The sequence below is a fragment of the Dermacentor variabilis genome, unplaced genomic scaffold (assembly GCF_050947875.1).
Source record: "Dermacentor variabilis isolate Ectoservices unplaced genomic scaffold, ASM5094787v1 scaffold_13, whole genome shotgun sequence".
NCBI classification, from domain to species: domain Eukaryota; kingdom Metazoa; phylum Arthropoda; class Arachnida; order Ixodida; family Ixodidae; genus Dermacentor; species Dermacentor variabilis.
Window position 1 is genome coordinate 33,980,324 of NW_027460291.1, and position 14,779 is coordinate 33,995,102.

Genomic DNA, 14,779 nt, shown 5'->3' on the forward strand with positions numbered 1-14,779 from the left:
TGTCTTAGATGTTTCTAATAACAGTTTCTAATAAGCTTGTGATCACATATATTAGTGTGTAAAACTATATAACGATATCCGCTGTGATTACTGCTTCGTAAGTAATGAAATACTATGCTACTTGCAAGAACATATGACCCTGGCATTTTAAAAGGAATTTCTCCATTTCAACTATACACAATATGCGGTTTATTCGATAAAGCACCACAAACTGATTTTTTTTGCAATTACAAACCTATTCCAAGTGTTTACCTACATAAACAGGCAAGACAAAAAATCTATTGACAAAAAAATTGTTCTTCAATTTATTCACCTGCCATTGTGGCTATAGCATTCTGCTGCTAATACAAGGCAAGGGGTTGAATTGCCAGCCATGGCAGTCGCATTTCGATGGGAGTCATAGGTTAAAGAAAGCTCTTGCACTTAGATTTAGTTCATTTTTTACTGAACCCTTAAACTTCGAAATGCTATTGCATGGGGGGGGGGGGGGGGGGGGAGGCACGCTTATGCAAACTCTAACGCCAATCGAAAAGAAAGGACACAATTGTAAAACAAACATTTTTTGATAATTCGAGTGTGTAAACATTCATTGCATCAATATGTATTGTTCAACAGCACTGCACAAATAAGCATGATCAGGTATAGCAAGTACTCTGTCAGGAAGCTGGTTCTACAGATGTATAAAGGTCAAGACATGAATGCTCATACTACATCGTGCGCACAGCCCAAAGAAAGCCTTTTGCAAGAGTTGTCCCTTCTGGCAGATATGAGTGGGCCATAACCAGCAGAAACTTTATCGCAGGGCATTGTGTAATACCGCTTATGAAAGAATGAATATAGTGAAGAGGATTTTAATAGCAGTACCTCATAAGAGGAATAATAGTACTAATAGTCATAATGGCAGTACTAATAAGAGGAACGATGAGCGAGAAAATTTCTGGTAGAGCACTTGAATTAAACAGTAACATTTTGAAAGACAGAAAATTCCAGGTGAGAGTTGGAGGTACATTTGGCCCACCCACACCAACAACACAGTCATACTACAAGAAGTACTACAGCCTATGGTGTACTACAGTCTACGGGAAAGCTATCTTAAACAGAAATCAACAATGATGCAACAAGCTCTCGACAACACTGCAGACTTTCCTGGCCAGTCTGACCTATCGTTTTCTGATAAGTCAGCTTACATCGACGTCGGAAAAAAGACTAGAATCGAGAACTACACCAGATTGCCCATTGTGCTCCACATAGCTGGACAAATATACCCGCAAGTCAACATCCACAAATCCTCAGCTAGTGTAAGACCATGACGGCAGAGCCGACACGTGGGTGAAACAATTATACCATGCTGGACGAAAATTCTACGCCTGGTGAAAATAATAATCTTGAAATCATGGGCGGTGGACGAGTGGATACTATGTAAAATTACAGATGCTGTACTTATGTCCAAGGTATTGTACGGTATGAATTACCAACAGCGCAAAGGAAGACAACTCATCGAATACAGGCATCGGGTAATAACAGGTCTTTCCAACTTTACCATTATTGAAGACCTCTATGAGACAGAGCAAACGAACAAGCACCTAGACAGAGTAGAGTTGCAGCCTGCAGCACAAATTCTTTGCCTCAAAATCTCAGAACCTGGTCCCAAGATAGTACGCCAGCTGGCATATGAGATGCAAAGACGTCTACCACTTCCTTCAGAAACAACCTCAGGAGCACCTGAACTTGAAACACAACTGGCCCATACCATGCTATATGGGGGCAAACAATTAGGCAAGGAGACTATATGCAACTGCCAAACGCACACAGTAGGATGATGATCATGACGATGCAAGCAAACATTAGGCATATATAGTACACTGGTGTGGCAATAGCAGTTTAACAGGAGTATGACACTGCATAATATTAAACTCCATACAAGTGAGTACCATTCCAGGTCATCCTACACAAATTTGTAGACTACAACGCCCTGCACATCCATGGATTCACCAGAAACTGCCTGGGCCTGCACATCACACGAGATTGTCAGGAAAATCAGAAGATTGACACGCGACTGGCAAGCACATGACCAAAAATTAAATTACAGGATACATAGTCATGCAGATATTAGAACTAATAGACATAAGAACTAAAAACTGGACGAGTTGGTGTGTATTCATTATTAACTAAAGCGCAACAGATAGACAACGGACAAGAACGAAGCACTCTGTGTGTTCACACACACACACACACACACACACACACACACACACACACACACACACACACACACACACACACACACACACACACACACACACACACACACACACACACACGCACACACGCACGCACGCACGCACGCACGCACGCACGCACACACACACACACGCACACACGCACGCACGCACGCACGCACGCACACACACACGTACGCACGCACGCACACACGCACACACACACAGGTTTACTCCTTGCACTCTGTGTGTGTGAGAACACACAGAGTGCTTCGTTCTTGTCCGTTGTCTATCTGTTGTGTGTGTGTGTGTGTGTGACACACACACACACACACACACTGGCGCTCCCTGGGACTCACTGGGACACCAATGAGAACACTGGATAAGACCTGGGTCACACTGGACGAGACACTGGTTCCACTGCCATGACGCTGGGGAGCACTGGTTTGTGTTGTACAGGCGCTGGTTCTAGCTGCAGTTCGCTGGTTTGCACTGCATAAACTGCGCTGATTGTGTTTGTGCCGCACTGGTTCCAGTACGCAAGGACGAGCGCTGCTGAATATTAAATGCTTTATACAATTTCATTGCTTGATACTAGTCTCTTGTCCAAAATAATGCTATATTTGGAGTCATAAAACTCTATTTCGTGTCGCAGCTTGGAATAAAGGTGCGTGAGCTGCCCTGTTTATGCATGCACATTTGACACTGAAGATCATTTTCGTTTTTTGCATTTTCCCTTTTCACTGAGCGGATAAGTAAATTCTTGACCAAACCACGCAAACACAGAGGACGTCGCGTTTTTTTAGTAGTTTGCATGTAACATGACTGGGAGTTGTGGCCGTTGTCACAGTGTTGTGGAGTGGACATGAAATCCAGAAGTCGTTCAGACGCACTCGAACGGACCCCGAGTTCGAGGCTTACCGCTGATTGATATTATCGTACCGATAACAAAGCGGAGACGATTCGTGCGCTTCCACTTTCCTTATTGTACTAAAAAAGGGTTCTGAGGCTCAAATACACATTTTAGCCTTGGCCAGCTACCCGCGCTGAGATCGGTCCCTACCGAAGCTTATTCGTATCCGCCGAGTCCGTCTGCACGCCATCGGCGCGTCTGGGCTCAGGAATCAACAAGTCTTGTTAGACTTGTTGATTCCTTGTCTTGCCAGACTTGTTGGATAAATCGCTCTATATTTCAGCTTTCGCTGGAATAAACTTAAATAAACCATTTTTTCATGACTACAGTGCCAGCACAAGAAGCGATGAACGCCGATGTGATGCGTCATAAACAGAGGTATGTGTTCTGTCGCCGAAGGCTCCCAGCACTAGCCTGTGCTTCTCTGGCGAAGATATATGACTAGACAGACGTGTCGACTGAAAGGCATCACTGAACTAAGAAAACGTTGCATATCCCTCGCGTGAATAACAAGAAACTGCTATCGAAATCGGCAGTAACAGCCCATACAGCGTCCTGGGTTGGCGGTTCATTTAGGACTTTTTTCGAAGTTAAAATACCAATCGCAAGTGAAAATCGATGTTGTGGCACTTCCAAGCATACTACTGAATACGGACAGCAACGTTTTCATTCTGGTACAGGCGTAAGTTCTAGTTGCTGGACGATAGTGCATCTACCATGTGTGTGTGAGACGTATCTCTGCGAAACTAAAACTGCTTCTCGATTTTGACAGGGCAAATTATCCATGCACGTTTATCTGTTGGCGTGGCGTAGTGGTAAAGTACCGGGCTAGGTATCTATGGGTCCGGCGATCGAATCTAGGTCGAAGAATTTTTTTATGGCTCTAAAACGCTCGCTGTTGCTTTCTGTATTCAAAAAGATGTATACGGTGGCCAGGCACCGCGTATTTAAGGCGCTAGAGTTGTTTTTCGCACCAGTATACCCAGCGCCTCCCAGTACGCCGCGTCTGCCCAGCGCCCCAGCATCCAGCGCGCGACACTGGGCCCACTAGGCACTGGATACTGGGTGCTGGGTTTTGCAATAGGGATAGTCATTGCTTATAACTTTCGAAATGGATAATTATAGCTTGCTATTGACATTGAAGCAGCCTTTCAACAACAAGAAAAGGAATAAATTTTTCCAGCTCTGAGCATTGAATTGCAGGCAAAGCGGGCACAAAATTCTGCCAATGTGTTTAGGAATACCAGATTGCAATAAACACTGAGGCTTTCATTTGTCATTTCTCTGGCTGGGGGGGGGGGAGCAATCTAGTTCGAAATGACTTCCACAAGCATGTCGTAACAATGTTGATCTAATACAGGTTAAATGCATGACTACTTTAAGAAATGTGGATGATTGCTATAAATTGCTGAAGGAACTATAATATCTAGCAATAATAATATAATAATATTTATTTCCATAAAACAGGCTAACCGTGAGCGGCGTGCGAGGCTGAGCAGAAACCTGAAAAAGTGCGCCTGCCGTGTGCCTACGATCCTGCATTACGGATAGCGCGTATTGATATGGTCTTCTTGTTAGAAGTTCAGAGTATGCTACTAGCGCGAGACACAGGACATCAAAGTGGACGAGAAGCGTGTCTTTTAGAATGCTATGTTACAACGTTCTACAAAAGTGACGGTAACTGCTCAAAACACTTGATGCGTCTGCTTTTGCGCCTTTTGAAATATTCAGAGGACTCCCATATATATATATTCACAGCACACGCACGGCGATGGACAAACCAGGCTAGCGCTAAGTTTGAATTTCACAATTTTTATTCCACGTCCAGTAATCACACATATCATTTGCGGCTTCGTTGAGGGGCACACGCGGGCTTTCGGGCTGGTGCTTGTTGTTGTGTTTGGTGCAAGAATGTGGCTAGAAGCAGGCACCGCATATGCGCAATCACTAGCAATATACACACATAATTTCTCTAGAAGCTGAGGCCGAGCACGGGTAGCGCGAGCATCTTGTTGGGCTGACACGAAGACTTCGCGGCAGCCGAATTCCGAATACTGCATGTTCGGTGAGGGTAGCTATATGAACTTGTCGATAGGTCATCTTGTAGATTGTTGTAGCGCAGGCAGAACGAAACGGTCATAGAAGGCAGATGAGACAACGCACTGCGCTGAACCAGCTGCGAACAGCTGTTTACGTGGAGGAAGGAAACTGAGGAGAGGCCTTACCCCTTCCGCGCGCTATAGGAGAAAAGTGTGGAGAAAATGACGTAGTAGGTTCTCCTCTTTTTTCTCATTTTTTTATTTCTTTGCCGTAGCGGCCACGCCTTTCGGGCCACAATGGCGGCTTTGTTATGGTTCTGTGCGCTCAGACGTGTTGCTCCGTAGGTTTCGTACCGTGGCAAAGGCGCCGGGCGGGCAGGTTTGAGTTGGTCTCCGTGTGTTGTTGCGCTGCGTTATCTGGACCGTGCTCTCCCGGATGTTGCTGTCACCAGGTGGGACAGGAGGAACTAAAGTTCGTGAAATTAACGCGCATGCAGCGCTGTACGCAATGTACCGCGCCACGGCAATGGCAACGGACGAAGGAATATCCGCGGGAAATATTGCTCTTTTGGAGGAATAATGCTAACGTGCCATCGCACGCCGAAACCGATGCGTTTCAGAATCTGTACAATGAACGCCTTGCAGGTTAGTGATTCCTGCTTTTGACAGCGCATATGGTGCATTTGTGGCACGTAGACTTACGTTATGAATACATAGTTCGTGTTCAGTAGCAACTTGCTTTTGTGCATATTAAAACACATGTTGCTTAACTGTTGCTTGTTCCTCGCACTACTCGCGACAGCACGAAATCCTTTAAGCAGAGCGCGTTCGAGGTTCATGCACACCTGCACAGGTGTACCTCAATACACGTGCTGATAGAGCGTTACGTAGAATATGTGCATTTTGCTGCCCTCGGCACCGTGCGCCTGCCAGCCGACGCTTCATCCTGGAAGATGGGAAAGAAGCAGCTGCTTTGACTTAAAGTAATGAGTCCTCCCTACCGCAGGCCTATCTTAGCTGTGCGCGCGAGAAGCGCACGGAAGTGAAGGTTAGCGGATGCGCTGCAAGAGTCGGCAAGGCTCCACAGAACGTACGCCTGCGAACACGTCAAACGGCTGTTCCATGGTCGCATGTAGGCCGGTTCTACGCGCGTACTGTTCTGCACCGTGCGCCGGCTATCGCAAAACTTTGGTTCCGTGACGCTTCACTTACCCTGGTAAGAAGGCACCTCGGGCCGCAGTCAATGAATGTAAACGTGGAGTCAGAAATCTTCCTTGCCTGCGCGCTGTCGTAGTAATGCGCGGCCACCCGAAGTTTGTTCAATAAAGCACGACGATTCCTCAAGCGAGAATGTGTTTGTGCTCATAAAATCCAGATGGATCGCAAATGGGTCGCGTACGTATCTCCAGTGCGTTCTTGCAGTGCAGTGAGACTGCGTACATTTTTCTTCGTATCGCCAGACGTCTAGCTCGCAAGACCGTCTGAGAGCCCCAGGAGGTCCAAGCAGAGAAAAGCAAGTAGAAGGCAGCGGTAAAGATGACCTTTCTTTAAAAAAACATGCAAGAATGGGCAGCGGCCGCTACCTGCGGTTGATGAGAACAGTTCAGTTGGCTGGCATCATAAGGCACGTTTATTTTCATAAAAGCCGGTAAAAGCAGCCGATTCAACCTCACGGTCCAATTTGCGAAGTTCATTATGAACTTATTTTAACATCACTTCGGCAGCGGTAATGCAATGAGACATCGCGATTGTTTAGTATTGCTGCGGAGCGCGCGCGTCCGAGAAGCTCGGTTGCGCGCAGCGCGGCGTGGTTTCGCGAGATATGTAAGCAAGAGAGGAGAGCTGGCCCGATAAGCGGAGCATCGCCATGAGAAACGCCAACTTCCGGCTTCACTTAGCCTCACAAAGAGTGCTCCATGGCTGTTTACAAGTGTCGTGCCTCATCGCACTGAATTTCAGCAACCGCCGTTGCGCGCTGCAAAAGAAATCTTAACTTCAACGCGTTTTTAAATTACAGAACACTGATATTGTTTGCTCGTAACGAAGAATAGTCAACAATATTATAATGTAAAGGTTTTATTAATTAAAATAAAAGAATTATGCCACGTGTGCTACGAAACCTGGCAGTGAGCAACCCAGGGCATCGCATTAGTCGCCCTCTAAAAATCGTAGTGCGACGCGTGCGACTGCACCGATTTTCATCGTTCCAGTCACAGCATGTGAAGCAGCTCGTAGCCGCTCGCCATCGCCCCTTGCAGGAGCAGTGATCCCCGTCACACACACCGCGAACTGACCTCAGCAGCTGACGCCGCGGACAAGCGTAGACTTCCCCACCTAACGTCACCTTGGCCTCCCCTCGGAATCGCAGATGAGGTCGCCGACGCGGCGGCGGATGCCGTGGGCGCCGGAAACTCTGCGCATGCGCAATCTGTTTCCCCTCCGCCACTCCTCCACTTTCCGCCTTATGGCTTCTCGGTACCCTCCTCCTCCACTTTTTTCCGCGCACGCTCCTTCATTTCCCGCTGCGCTCCGCGTTCGCTTTCATCATTAGCTGTGCTCGTTCGCTTGGTTATACCGAGGAACGACGCCGATGCTTAACGCAGGAACGGGTGCCTAGCTGCTCTCTAAAAACTGACGGACAAGTGACAGAGCTCCGTTCCATTCATAAATTTGTACTGCCTATGATATCACTGTATGGTTTGCCGTTTAACTACAATGATGAGTACTTCGCAGCGCCCCGTTCGTCGTCAAGAAGCGGAGAAGCGCTAAGCTTGCCGCCCGGTAGACGGCACACCTACCCATCTAGACACTGGCCTCCTTGAAGCCCTTGGGTTCAGCGGGAGCAGTGGTAAAGCAAACACGTCCGCAACAGGCATTAGCAAGAGGCGATTGGAGGATTGGTGGAAGAAAAGTAGGGAAATGCCAAAAGACGGAGACGTACAAAAGCACAGTTGGCAATAAGGGATCAGAAAATTTGGGCGTTGTAGTTCATAGTGTTTTTTTTTTTTCATTGTTCAACCTGGGTAGGACATTAGGCAGTATAATAGCAAGAGCTTGGTGGCGCAACCCGCCGCCCCGTTCCAAAGGGGACGCTTATAACATCCATCCATCCATCCATCCACACCGTACCAGTGGTCTAAGTTATCTATCAGCTTGGGAAACTAGATATATGTGCGTGGTCGTGATGCCGTCGTGCTTGTTCCATCGTCGTCATTCCAACTTCGTCATCTGACTCTCGTGTTGGCGTCGTTGTCCCCCCGTCGTCGCCATACCATTGCGGTCATGTCATCGCCATCACGCCATGTTTTACTAACATCATCTCTTCAGTAACGTCTGCCCGTTGCCGACATGCTGTTGTCGGCATACCGTCTTTGTCGACGCATCGACGCCATTCCTTTTTTTTTTCATTATATCGTAATTACGTTGTCATCATCCAATTGCGACTGTGCCCCAGTTTTCATGTCGTGCTGCCGTCGTGCTCGTTCCATCGTCGTCATTCCAACTTCGTCATCGGACTCTCGTCTTGGCGTCGTCGTCACCGCGTCGTTGCCATACCATTGCCGTCATGTCATCGCCGTCACGCCATGTTTTACTAACGTCATCTCTTCAGTAGCGTCTGCCCATTGCCGTCGTGCTGTCGTCGTCATACTGTCTTTGTCGATGCATCGACGCCATTCCTTTTTCTTCATTCTTTCGTAATCACGTTGTCATCATCCAATTGCGACTGTGCCCCAGTTTTCATACCGTGGTCGTGATTCCGTCGTGCTCGTTCCATCGTCGTCATTCCAACTTCGTCAGTCGGTTGTCATCAGAGTATCGTCGTCGCGCCAGCACCGTCATACAGTCGTCGTGATCCCATTGTTCTCATGTAGTTGTCAAGTAGTCGTCGTTATACTATCGTCATCACTGAAGAATTATATCATTCTCGTTATGCCGTCGTCGTCATTCCACCTTTGTCGTTCCACCGACGTCATTCCTTCTTCGTCATTCCATCGTAGTCACTGTGTCGGTGTCATACAGCCGTTGTCATGCCGCCATGCTCATGAGCGACCTTAGCAAGTGAGTGCCATAGCAAACTGGGACGATACCGGAGTATACGACGCATATAGCCGAAGCCACAGACGTCTCTGAATGACCACTTCAGACGTCAGATAAACGTCACTTCAGAAATATGTTCGGTCGCTAAGCTGCTCGAATGCTAATCGCATTACCATCAAGAGTCATCGTGAGATCAGTTCCGCCCTAATTTTCCTTTTAACTTTTCATCCCATACCGGACCACAACGTCAATGGCGCCATTTCATGTCTTTCGTATACAAATTACGCAATATTTCACATATTTCGTAATGTTTATATGGCCTTGTGTTATTTTATTGAAAGATAACCTTTAATGGTTGTGCATTGAATTATTACTATATTATTTCAATGTAGCTTGTTTCAATAACCAGGTCCGTGTTCATAGAAAGCTATTAAGCTAAAGCTGTTTTTAAGAGAAAATTCCACCAATCCTGATGCTACACATATCATTAGCTAAAGTGTACAGCCAATGTCAAAAAGCACTTACGAACGACAAGCTTCATGGATACGGCCCCTGCATGCTAATAGCCTTAATCAAAACTTTAGTAGCCGCGGCATGCTGCCGGTGACGTGTCCCGCGCTGCGGTTATATCTATGTAAAGGATACCAGGAAACGTAAGCAAGTGTTTGTAAGCCTGCTCATTAATAGCTTGATTCCATTTATTCCATGCGCTTAGCGTCACGCGCAGTTTTTCTAGCGGCAGGTCCCTGTGCGGCGATTTTAGCGACCATTTTTGCCTTTGCGGAGAAAACCAAGTAGTAAACAAGGTTGCCAGTCGTCGAGGTAAACCGTGCTGCGTGGACATTTTAACGCAACAGTCACACGAGAAAAGGTCATGCGAGCGGAAGCGCAACCCTTATGTTAATTCTATTTTTTTAGACGTGAAAGAGTAGGGGCGCACCCTGGGTAACTCCGCAAGCACAGCAGAGGGTCCGAACGGAGCTGAACGAGGACGTCGAGGGAGGGCGGAGTGTTTTCGCTGTACGTAGTACGGTGCCTCGATGTCCTCCTCGCCCGCGGCTCCGTAGATGGTGGAAACAACCGCGTCGCCTGCTACGGCATCCGCCATTCTCATGCCCGCACTGAGGGAGACACGATTTGTAGGCAGCACGGGGGCTTTGTGTGGAAAAAGTGATTGTGGAAAGGCCTTAATGCGTGTTGATAGTTAAGCAGGTAGTGTTGTTTATGGTTTACAGTCAAACAGCACTGCTAAATAAGCGGCCTCACGGTGTTTGTAATGCTGCAGTCTGAAATCGTTTCGAAAAGCGTTACGACCGCTTGTTGGCATGATACTTTGTTTAGCTGTCAAACAGGAACTAGGTTGCATGACACATTGCAGGGCGAAAGACTGAAAACTCGTGCACAACGGCAGCGAAACTCGTCCCCGATCCAATGTTAGGTGCACTGCATTATATAGCGTATATATGGTGGCGTTTGTACGGCTTCTGCAGAAGTCTGCATACCGCGGCGGTTCTCTTTGTACATCCTCCACTAACACTATCACTAACCTGAAATTCCATTATTACTTCTGGAATGGCGCTGTCGCCAGATGCTTCTGGAGCGCAGCATACACACCTTGAGAAAAAAGTTAGTAAGAAGTTAGTAATTGCAAGCAAGTAGGTAGTAACTGCAGCGGTTACTACCTTATTGGACCGTTACTAACTTTTTTGCTACCTGTTTACTACCTACTAAACAGCTGGTAGCTGCATGAAAAGAGGCAGTAACTGCAGCGGTTACTACCTTTATTGGACCGTTACTAACTTTTGTGCTACCTGTTAACTACCTACATTACTATTTACTACCTACTAAACAGCTGCTAGCCGCATGCAAAGATGTAGTAACTGCAGCGGTTACAACCTTTTTTGAAATGTTGCGAACTTGTTGCCGCCTGTTTACTACCTAAGACAAAACTTTCGCGACTACCCATAGTGCGTCCAATTTAGTAAGTGGAAACATTCCGAAACATCACTTTTTAGTGGAACCTGGCGATGCAATTATCTACTTGATCAAGTACAGAACCATGCTTCTTTTTTTCTTGAAATTTACCGACTGCAGTGTCTAAGCACCCTTTCAGGGCAGAAACTCCCCACTGCGGAACTGTCATATGGGGCGTAGCACTCCTTGTGGTCGTCACTAATGAAATATCTACCCTTGAAACTAAGACTGCCGTATTTTGAGAGATTAAGCAACTCCCAAGGATACCGCGCACGCGATGACGATCTCTTCTTTAACAGCAATATTGTGTTTGATAAATGAAGGAAATGTTGTTGTAGTGCTTTTTTTTTTCTCGCATAAACTGCCCGCCGGCACGCTCGCCTGCGTTCCAAGACGCAGAAGCTTCCCCTTGCTGTTGCAGACGCAATTCTCCAGTTGCTCGCGTTTTCGGCGCGTTCCTTGCTGCGCAAGCTCTCGCCTGCGCTTCGGTAACGCCAAATGGAAACGTGGCAAGCGTTCACGTCTCGACACGCGAGCTGGGCCTGGAAATGGCGGCTTTGGCGGAGACAAAGACTCCGGAGAAAGACTCCGTCAGAGAAAGAAAGAAAGGCCCGGCACGCGGCGGCGGGCAAGGCGGACATGGAGGTACCCTGTAGCTGTATGTGACACGCCACGGCGTGGCAAGCCCTTTTGTGTGGTAACTATGCAATGAAAGTTGCCACCCGCCATGGTTGCTCAGTGGCTATGGTGTTAGGCTGCTGAGCACGAGCTCGCGGGATCGAATCTCGGCCACGGCGGCCGCATTTCGATAAGGGCGAAATGCCAAAACACCCGTCTACTTAGATTTAGGTGCACGTTAAAGAACCCCAGGTGGTCGAAATTTCCGGAGTCCACCACTACGGCGCGCCTCATAAACAGAAAGTGGTTTTGGCACGTAAAACCCTATAATTAAAAAAACATGAAAGTTGCTGAAAAATTAAGCGTCACAAAATAGTGGCGTCAATCGGCATCCCGGCGCTTTCTTTGCGTCCCTCCCCGCCCCTTTGCCTGTCCCTCTTATTTATTAATGCACATTTTGTACAGCGAATGTGAAATAATTTAAAAGGGCTGCGCTCCTATTTTTGCCTGTATTTCGGCATTTATTTGTGCTTGTAATTACGCATTTATTTTTATCTTTTACGTGCTGCAAACAATTCAATTGGTTGTTTACATTGCGACTTCATTTCTGAATTTAGCGTTTCCTGCAATTTCAGGTGGTGAATGCAGCACTTACTAGCACTGCTGCATGAGCACTTTGCTTCGCATCTTTCGGTATCATCATCATCATCATCATCATCATAATCATCATCATCATCATCATCAGCCTGGTTACGCCCACTGCAGGGCAAAGGCCTCTCCCATACTTCTCCAAGTGAGTGAGTGAGTGAGTGAGTGAGTGAGTGAGTGAGGCAGGGAGGGAAGGATTGTTGGTTGAAAAAATTCACAGGCTTGCACGGCACACCTAGCACAGCTTAAGCTGCAGCAGCGGCTCCATCATCATCATCATCAACCTGGTTACGCCCACTGCAGGGCAAAGGCCTCGCCCACACTTCTACAACTACCCCGGTCATGTGCTAATTGTGGCCATGTTGTCCCTGCAAACTTCTTAATCTCATCCGCCCACTTAACTTTCTGCCGCCCTCTGCTACGCTTCCCTTCCCTTGGAATCCATTACGTAACTCTTAATGACCATCAGTTATCTTCCCTCCTCATTACGTGTCCTGCCCATGCTCCCCATTTCTTTTTCTTGATTTCAACTAAGATATCATTAACTCGCGTTTGTTCCCTCACCCAATCAGCTCTTTTCTTATCCCTTAACGTTACACCTATCATTCTTCTTTCCATAGCTCGCTGTGTCGTCCTCAGCCCTGTGTCGTCCTGATCCCGGTGACCAGAACCGGTAACGCACTCCCTCACCAGAGCAGGATTGGCCACCCTGGTGCAGTACTTGACCACAACCTCCTATATGAACACAACAATCTTTCGGTATAATAGGAGTTAAATAATTGGGAGCCCCTGCTTCAACGCCTGTCGCATAAATTCTGGGATTTATTGCGCTTATTGCAGGAAACATGCAGCATGAAACCTGAAATAATATTCAGTCGTCGATCTCGCAGACGTCGCTAATTACGGTGAAAAGTTTCCTTTACACATTAGCATACATTCAATGTGACGTCCTTGTGACGCCCGGGAGATGCCACGGCCTACGTCACTGCGAAGCAGCCCTAAATATCAATATATATATATATATATATTAAATGGCCCGCGTCATCATCATCATAATGTTTTTATGTCCAACGGCAGGACGACGGCGTATTTCTAACTGTTTCTTCCTGGTACAGCCGACTAGAGTTTATGTCTGCTAATACTCTAATTTAGTCACCCCGCCTAATTATCTGCGTTGCTTGACTGCGCTTCCCTTATATTGGCACCCATTCTGTAACTTTAATCGTCCACTGGTTATCTAGCTGCCCTACGCATTACATGTGGCCTACCTAGCACCTTTTTTTTTTTGCAGCCTAATGATCAGCCATAATAGAATATAGGTTTGCTCTCGAATTCGCATGTCTGTCTACCTTTCTCTTAACTTTACGCCGAGCATGTTTCGCTCCATTGCTCGTTGCAGTGTTCGAGCTTCTTTGTTAACCTCCAAGTTTCTGCCCCACATGTTAGTATACTCGTATGCGTGTATTTAAATTCAGTAAGAGGCTCCGGATCAAACTCAAGGACAAACTCGCGTGCAGAATTACCCAGTCACGCTGTTTACGCGCGGCAATAAGCGGCCCCTTTGTGCCATCAAAAGAGGCCCGGAAATTCGGCAGAAGCTCGGCCGAGGCTATGAGAGCCGGCCGCCCAACGCAATGTCCATGTGCTCTTCCAACAGCGACTCCACGAGCACCGTTCCGTGAGAGCCTGGTGTAAACAAGCCTTTCGTGCGGCACTAATTTCCTTGCCGAGAGGTATAGGCAACAAGGGCGCTGTTCGGGAGGACGTTCGTGTTTTGATAGCCCACAAAGAGAAGCAGAGCGGCCTCGTGGGAAGCCCTAAATAAAGCACCACGCGTGGGAGGCCAGAAGGGCCAGGCGGTTCCGATCACCGCATAGTGGGAGATGAATCAGGCACGCCCACGCCGAGGGTCGCAGCTGAAGCATGCGGTTCGAGAAAGGAAGTTAGCCACACATTGGTGGTGGTGGCCTGAAGGGCAAACTTCGGAAAACACGAGTTTCGCTTCTCAGATGTCTGCCCGACAGCGACGCTGTGTGTGTTGCGCAAAACACACAAGGCGACGCAAAGCTGCGTAATCCTGTCCTTCGTGGACTGAAGCAGCTTGAGCGACAACCGGCTTGGCGCGTCGCCTGGCACGATAATCGCGCTGTCATCACAGCTCAAAATACGTAGATCATGGAGTTATTGCGAAGCATCAATAAGCATATACGGAACACATTTAAATTATGGGGTTTTACGTGCCAAAACCACTTTCTGATCATGAGGCACGCCGTAGTGGAGGACTCCGGAAATTTCGACCACCTGGAGTTCTTTAACGTGCACCTAAATCT

At 47.4% G+C, this 14,779-nt stretch overlaps 1 protein-coding gene across 2 annotated transcripts in view; it reads right to left on the reverse strand.

The window, feature by feature from the left end:
* Window positions 1-14,779, reverse strand: part of LOC142566721 (uncharacterized) — a 438,480-nt gene that overhangs the window by 329,741 nt on the left and 93,960 nt on the right. The window lies entirely within an intron of this gene.